Below are 8,492 nucleotides of genomic sequence, written 5' to 3' on the forward strand. Positions count from 1 at the left end.
GCTGTAAGAACACTTAAGTTCTACTCTCTTAGCAAATTTCGCTTACACAAGGTAGTGTTATAAACTATGGCCACCATGTCATATATTAGATCCTCAGACCTTATTTATCTTATAACTGAAAGTTTGTACCCTTTGACCAACTTCTTCCCATTCCCCTCATCCCCTCATTTCCCTTATCCTCCAATCCCTGACAATAACCATTCTACTCTGTTCTGTGAGTTTGCTTTTTTTTTTTTTTTGGCCATCCCGTGGCATATGGAGTATGGAGTTCCCAGGCCAGGGATCATATCCTACCTGCACCTGCAACCAAAGCTGCAGCTGCGGCAACACTGGATCCTCAACCCTCAATGCTGGGCTAGGGATCAAACCTATGTCTCAGTGCTCCCAAGATGCCACTGATCCCATTGCTCCATAGTAGGATCTCTGAATTTGCTTTTTTGATTCCACATAATGGTGACACCATGAAGTATTTTTCTTTAAGAGAACAATTAAAATTATTTTTCCATCCCATATTTACTGGATAACTGTACTTGCCAAGTGTCGTGCTAACACAGATATAACCACAGTGTGGAAGGACTAATATTTACTTATGAATTTTTTTCCTAATTCCCTGTATTCTTATTAAAGGGCCATAAAGTACAGTGTTTAATCTTTTGGGTTTAGTGGTCCTATCTACACTGGAATCGTAGCTATGACACTTAGTTTTTGTGACCTTAGGCAAGTCGCTTGACTGTTAAGTCTCTATAAAATGAGGATCTGAGGATTTTAAAAGAAACTAGGATATAGAGTTGTTATGAACATTGAGTAAAACAATGCACGTAAAGTGTTTAGTTCTGTGCTTGGTGTTTACTAAATACTTTATAAATGAGAGTTATTAGTATAACATTTTTCTACTACCAGTAACACTGTACCCACAGCTGCCTCTCTGAGTGAGTAGAACAAAAGTGCACAGCAAATTCCATTAGTTAATGGGAGTTAATTAATGGAGAAGTATTGCAGCTAAATTAACAAAGAAATTTGTAACTTTTAAAAAAGAAGTATAGATTTGTATCTTTAAAATTCTCATGTTGGCCAGAAATGTGCTAACGCAATCTTTTAAGAGAGTTTCTGTTCTAAGAGTAGGTAACAATAATGAAAATTAGTGTGTCAAAGCCAATTAAATAGTATTCTTTCTACTTACTGAGATCCATGCATAGTATGAGAACTATGAATAATAGAAAAAACTACCATTCAGACTCTTGGAAGTAAACCTCTGACCAGGAATCTGGATAGAACAATAGCAAAGGTTTACCCATAAGTGGAGTTTCCACTGTAGCTCAGTAGGTTAAGCCCAACTGGTATCCATGAGAGTGTGGGTTCTATCCCTGGCCTCACTCAGTGGGTTAAGGATCTGGCATTGCTGCAAGCTGAGCGTAGGTCACAGATGTGGCTTGGATCTGGTGTGGCTGTGGCTGTGGCTGTGGCTGGCAACTGCAGCTCTGACTTGACCTTAACCTGGGAACTTCCATATACTGTGAATGTGGCTGTAAAAAGAAAAAAAAGTTTACCCATAAGAAATCAAAGCCCTCTGGAGTTCCCGTTGTGGCGCAGTGGTTAATGAATCCGACTAGGAACCATGAGGTTGCGGGTTCGATCCCTGCCCTTGCTCAGTGGGTTAACGATCCGGCGTTGCCGTGAGCTGTGGTGTAGGTTGCAGACGTGGCTCGGATCCTGCGTTGCTGTGGCTCTGGCGTAGGCTGGTGGCTACAGCTTCGATTCGACCCCTGGCCTGGGAACCTCCATATACCGCGGGTGCGGCCTAAGAAATAGCAACAACAACAACGACAAAAAAAAAATATAAAAAAAAAGAAAAGAAGGTGTAGTGAGGAAGTGTAATAATAAAATGTGTAAATCACATGCCAAAATTATGTAACAAGTAAATACAGTAATGTGAGTTATACCTGTGTAAGTACATGCGTTTAAGCTGATTTATTTGCTCAACATTTTAGCTTTTATAATCTAAAAATTAGATTTTACTTTTTTATGCTTTCTTGTTTATATATTTATGTTTATTTCATAAATATTTGTTTTCTTAAGAAAATAATATATAAATGTTTACTCAAACATCCAGCACAAAATATATCACTTTAAACAAAATATTTGCACATTATTGAATTTAAATTGGCAAATATTTCAGAGCTACCTATTAATGTCATGATAATATTTATTTTGATGCCACATAAATTTCAGTCTGTAACTCAGTGTAAAATTGGTTAGTATTTTAATGCTAACCAGTTTTGTCATAAGTGTTTTTGTATGAATACCCTATACCCTGTTTGTTTATTAGTATTAGGTAATCATTCTCAAAATACATGCAAGACTCAAGGCTTCAGGAACAATGGCAAAAACAAATACACATCATCTAGTATATAAAGGCAGAGGATTCTAGATACTTAGAAATTTCACTGATTATGCAGAAAGAGTTAATTGGCAGGCCTGACTAGTATCCTTTTAAAGGCCTGTTTACAGTGTTGACTCTTGGTTGGTAACTGGGAACTTTGATTTTGAGAGGGTTCCCATCACCCTAATGAAGTGGCTCACTGTGATTAAACTGTGAAAACAACATGGTTTATGTCAAACATCTGCTTTTCTCTGGGAGTCTGAAATTTTGGGTATGTGCTTGGCAGTGGGTGCCTATGCAATCAGCCTCCAGTAAAAACCTTGGCACTGAGGAGTTCCTATTGTGGCTCAGTGGTAATGAACCTGACTAATAAACATGAGGATGCAGGTTTGATCCCTGGCCTCGCTCAGTGGGTCGGGGGTCTGACGTTGCTGTAGACTGTGGTGTAGGTAGTAGACGAGGCTCGGATCCTGTGTTGCTGTGGCTGTGGTGTAGGCTGGCAGCTGCAGCACCGATTTGACCTCTGGCTTGGGAACTTCCATATGCCTCAGATATGGCCCTACGAAGAGAAAAAAAAAAAAAAAAATCCCTTGGCATTGAGTCTCTAATGAGCATCCTTGGCAGTCAATGTTCCACAAGTTTTTCCCCAAATAACTGTTGAAGGATTAGGCATATCCGAGTGACTTCACTAGGAGGAGGCCCTTGGGAGCTTGGAAACTTGGAACTAATTTTCTCTGAACTTTCTCCTGTGTACCTTTTCCCTTTGCTGATTTTGCTTTGGGTCCTCTCAGTCATAAATCTTAGCTGTATGTTTGACTCTGTACTCTGTTTTGTGAGGCTTCCTAGTAAATTCTTGAAACTGGGGTAGTCTTGGGGGACCTCTGATGCTATGCTTTTTAGGGCTGCACTCATGGCATATGGAAATTCCCAGGCTAGGGGTCCAATCGGAGCTGCAACTGTGGGCCTACATCACAGCCACAACAACACGGGATCTGAGCCTTGTCTGTGACCTACACTACAGCTCACGGCAATGTCAGATCCTTGACCCACTGAGCGAAGCCAGGGATTGAACCCACATCTTCATGGGTACTAGTTGGATTCATTTCCACTGTGCCACAATGGGAACTCCTGATTCAATATATTTTTTAATGCAATTGAATCTGGTCCTTCAATGTTATGTCTTTATCATGCAACAAAAATACAATATTTACTTAATATTCAGTTAGTTTCATTTTTTTAGTTAATAAAACCTAAAATTTAGGCTTAAGCTGGGCTCTGACATGTACCTGTGGTTATGCTGGAATAGGTATGACCCTAGAGTTGGTTCAGCCACTCCTTTTTTTTTTTCTTTTTAAGGCCACATCGGATGCATGTGAAGGTTCTTGGGCTAGGGGTCAAATTGCAGCTACAGCTGAAGATGCCACAGCTACAGCAACACCAGATCCAAGACACATCTTTGACCTACCACACCTTGTGGCCATGCTGGATCCTGAACTCACTGGGTGAGGCCCCAGGGACTGAACCCACATCCTCATGGATACTATGTTGGGTTCTTTACCCACTGAGCCACAATTGGAGCTCCAGCTCTTGATGTATGTTAAGATAGAAAGGAAAGTTTAGGATTTCTGCAATGCAAGTTTTATACAAACTAGTGTATATTCAAATCTTTAAGCAAGTTATAAAACTGAAGCCTTTCAGTACTCTTTTTGTTGTACTAAATGATGAATCTACAAACATTTCTTTGCAGTTTCCATTTATTCTGTTTTCCCTTAAACTGTTGTGTTCACTCATTTATTCATTCATTCTCTCCCTCAACAAAAATTGATTAGACAGACACCTATTTGGAATAGGCACTGTCCTTGGCACTGATGATTCATGGTGAACAGAACAGAACACAGGTTGCTAGTGGAGAAGAAAAGTGTACGATGAATATGTGAATGTTACAGAATTTGAAAAATAATCAATGTTTTGGCAGAGTTTAGTCTCAAGGAATTGCAGGATTCCCAGAGAAGTTAATCAGTATAGAAATGGTGGTCACCCTGTGTGGTGGGCTAAATGCTAGCCCCCTAAATGGTTGGATATACTATGTTTATGGCCAAGATTCAACATTTTAAAATGTGATCTTGGGAGTTCCCGTCGTGGCGCAGTGGTTAATTAATCCGACTAGGAACCATGAGGTTGCGGGTTCGATCCCTGCCCTTGCTCAGTGGGTTAACGATCTGGCGTTGCCGTGAGCTGTGGTGTAGGTCGCAGACGTGGCTCAGATCCCGCGTTGCTGTGGCTCTGGCGTAGGCTGGCAGCTACAGCTCCGATTAGGTCCCTGGCCTGGGAACCTCCCATATGCTGCAGGAGCGGCCCAAGAAATGGCAAAAAGACCAAAAAAAAAAAAAAATGTGGTCTTTCCTCCTAGACAATTTTATGCTATATCTAGAAAGAAAGTTGAGTGTGTGTTGGGTGGTATTTTAAGTATTTTAAATTAAAAAATAGAGGGAGTTCCCTTTGTGGCTCTGTGGTGACCAACCCAACTAGTATCCATGAGGATGCTGGTTCAATCCCTGGCCTCACAGTGGGTTAAGGGTCTGGCATTGGCGTGGCTGTGGCGTAGGACTGCAGCTGCCGCTCTGATTGGATCCTTAGCCTGGGAGCTTCCATATGCTGCATGTGTAGCAATACCCGCCCCCGCAACCAAAAGTAAAAGACAAAATACATTCTGATACTGCACAAACAACAATCCTTAACCATTTTTCTTTAGCCAAAGTCTCAATCTGAGTAGATTATAATGAGTTTTAATAGGTTGGAAAAAATTCTCTCTATGTACTAAAATGTTACAGTTTTAAAAGCATATAAATAGGAAAAATAGCCATAAAATATATAAAAAATGTTTATCCTTACTTATAATCAGAGGAATGAAAATGAGAACATGAATTACCCTACCTTCCTAATCGGCATATTAAGCAGTTGATAATATGGGTTGGATAGATATTTTCTGTAGTAATAGCGTTGGAAAATCCTTTCATACACTGTTGGTTTGAATGAAAATTATTACAACATTTTTGGAGGGTCCTTTGGAAGTTTTAAATAAAATCAATACTGATATACCTTTTGATCTAGATATTTCTGCTGTTTGTACTCCCTCCCACTCCACCAAAATGGTTTACCATTCTTTTTTTCTGCCAAGCTGCATTCTGTGCTTACTGTATGGTAGATTGTATTATTGTATTGTTATATAGTAGCAATGTATTATTGTTGTATTATATGCTGTCTTCACTCTAAGAGGATTTTATATCCTCATTGGTTACTAAGTGATTTGCTGTGCTTTTCTCAATAGGAAAAAAAAATGTGTACTTGCTACCCCAGGCATGGCAGGGGTATATGACTTGGTTTAGCCATTGTGATATGGATGGAAGTAATAAATGCCATGACCAAGCAGATGCTTCAAGAGTCATTGTGTGGTTTCATTATTTCTATTACTTCTCTGTGCCAGCAGATGAAAATGAGGCTGTTCCTTTAGTCTGAGTCCTTGTAAAGAAGGCATGGAGCAGAGCTAAAGCCAACTCTCAGGTATCATGCCTCTGAACCAAAATAAATGTGAGGTAAGCCATTGAAAATTTTGGTTAATTGTTCACCATAGCATTGTAATCTAGCAGAAACAAATAGGAGCTCCATATTCACTTCTTCCACAAAGTGTTTAGTTGTTTACCCTGGCTTGTGTTTGTTTTTCCTTTTCCAAAGTCTGCAAAGAATTTAAAATCTACAATACAAGTCTTTTAAAGTGTGCATTTTTCTGATATTGATTTACAATTAGTCATTGCTTTTCCCAGGTATACTATAAATTCTTTGAAACCCTGTGCCATGTCTTATACTTACTTTTGCTTTTTCTGGTTCTGGGAACATAGTAGTTACTGAATAAACACTCTTCAGCCAGCTCATCTACAGATGGTTATTGAGGGCCTATGCTATGCCAGCCACTGTTGCTTTATCAACTGGTACAAATGATAATTAAGGACGTTTTTTCTGTCCATGCTGGCAAAGAATATTCATCTGTCCCCCTAAGGGAGTAGTTGTTTTCAGAAAGATTTTGCTTCCTGGATGATTAGTTCACAGATGCCCTTGTAATGACTGACATCTCTACATAACTCATGTTCTCACCCATGAAGGGCCTGAGGAAAGCCTTTAAAAATTACTCAACTCAAAGTGGTTTCATTGCCACTAGAGATAGATGAAGATGTGGCCCTCTTAAGCTTAGACCAGCAACAAGATTGTTTATCCTTACAGTGAAGTATAAGATAATTATTTGCTATGTTTAGATGTCCCTGAGAAAGAGATTACTTTATAAGAAATTGTTAGCTTAAAGTGAAGAGAGCAGAGGCAAGAAGGCAGAAAAACAATGATTATTAGTTCAAACTTTCTGAAAACAACTCGTGTGTTCCCTGCAGCATCAGTGTCTAGCTTGCCTCTCAGGCATAGGGTTTATTTATAGATTTAAATGATTTCTTAACAAGGAATACATTAAGCTATTGTCATGTAATGTATTGTAATGCATTGTGCTACTTATTTGAGCTCTAGAGTATATATTATCTACTAATTTGAGCTCCAGTTTTTTTTATATATTTTTTCTTTTTCGTCTACATCCATGGCATAATGGAAGTTCCCAGGCCAGGGATCAAATCTGAGCTGCATCTGAGACCTATGCTGCAACTTCGGCAATGCCAGATCTTTGACCCACTGTGCCAGGCCAGGGATCAAACCCGCAATGTCACAGAGACAACACTTGGTCCTTAACCCTCTGTGCCACAGTGGGAACTCCACATTTTGCTTTCTTATATGGTGAAGTAAAACTAATGTCATCTCTCTCGTATTGAAAGGAAGGGAGCTCCTTGAAACCCATAAAACAGCTTCTGATGACTTAATATTGGAGGCCCTTCTGGAATATTGTGTGACTGTCAGGCAGGATCCTAGTAAAGGAGGAGGGGCACCACTGTCAACTCCTTGAAATGAGATTGAATGGCATTAATCTGAGAACAGTGGTTGTCTAGGATAAATACACCACACAAGAGTAGGCAGAGAAATACAGCTATAAATTTTCTATTTTTGCTGAATAGCTATAACAAGTGTATGACATCTGTATTATTTCTGTACTGGCATCTCATAGTATTTTGATCTTTAGATAAATGTCATTGAATTATTGCAGTTAACCTTGTGAGGTTTTTTGAGGCTAACAGGCCAAAGTAATGTGCATTGATAGGTGGCATTAGCCAAGGTTAAACAGTTATTACTGTTAGGTGGCATGTGGACCATTGTAATATTTGGCAAAAGTAGGAAGTGCTAATTTTCTAGAGGGAATGTCAATGTGGTGGAAGTCTTCCCAATTCCATAATGGACTATGTAAAAAAATTCTGGAAAAGCTTTTCATCTCTTCATACTCAGTGTCTTTGTCATCACACATTGGTATAGTTCTATCTGGGAAGTTTTTCATTTTTAGGTGAAAATGTCTAGCAAAATTCAGAGAATCTCACACTTCTAAGGTTATAATGGACTAGAAGATTGCTGCTCCAACCATTATTTTATTTTTATTTTTATTTTCTTTATTTTTTTGTTTTTTGTCTTTACAGGGCCGCACCCATGGCATATGGAGGTTCCCAAGGTAGGGGTCTAATTGGAGCTGTTGCTGCTGGCCTACACCAGAGCCACAGCAGTGCCAGATCCGAGCTGCATCTGTGACCTACACTACAGCTCATGGCAATGCCAGATCCTTAACCCACTGAGTGAGGCCAACGATCAACCTGCAACCTCATGATTCCTAGTCAGATTCGTTTCTACTGCGCCACAATGGGAACTCCCATTTTTTTTATTCATGAAAAAATATTTCCTGGAGTCATTAAGTACTTTATCTGAATTTAGATTTAGTGTAAAAGTTGTGATTAAAATATTAATGTTGGAGTTCTTGTGGTGGTGCACTGGTAACAAATCTGACAAGTATCCATGAGGATGCAGTATTTTTTTTTTTCTTGGTCTTTTTACCTTTTCTACGTCTGCTCCTGCGGCACATGGAGATTCCCAGGCTAGGGGTCTAATCAGAGCTGTAGCCGCTGGCCTACACCAGAGCCACAGC

This window comes from Phacochoerus africanus, chromosome 15, assembly GCF_016906955.1.
Source record: "Phacochoerus africanus isolate WHEZ1 chromosome 15, ROS_Pafr_v1, whole genome shotgun sequence".
In the NCBI taxonomy this organism is placed as follows: domain Eukaryota; kingdom Metazoa; phylum Chordata; class Mammalia; order Artiodactyla; family Suidae; genus Phacochoerus; species Phacochoerus africanus.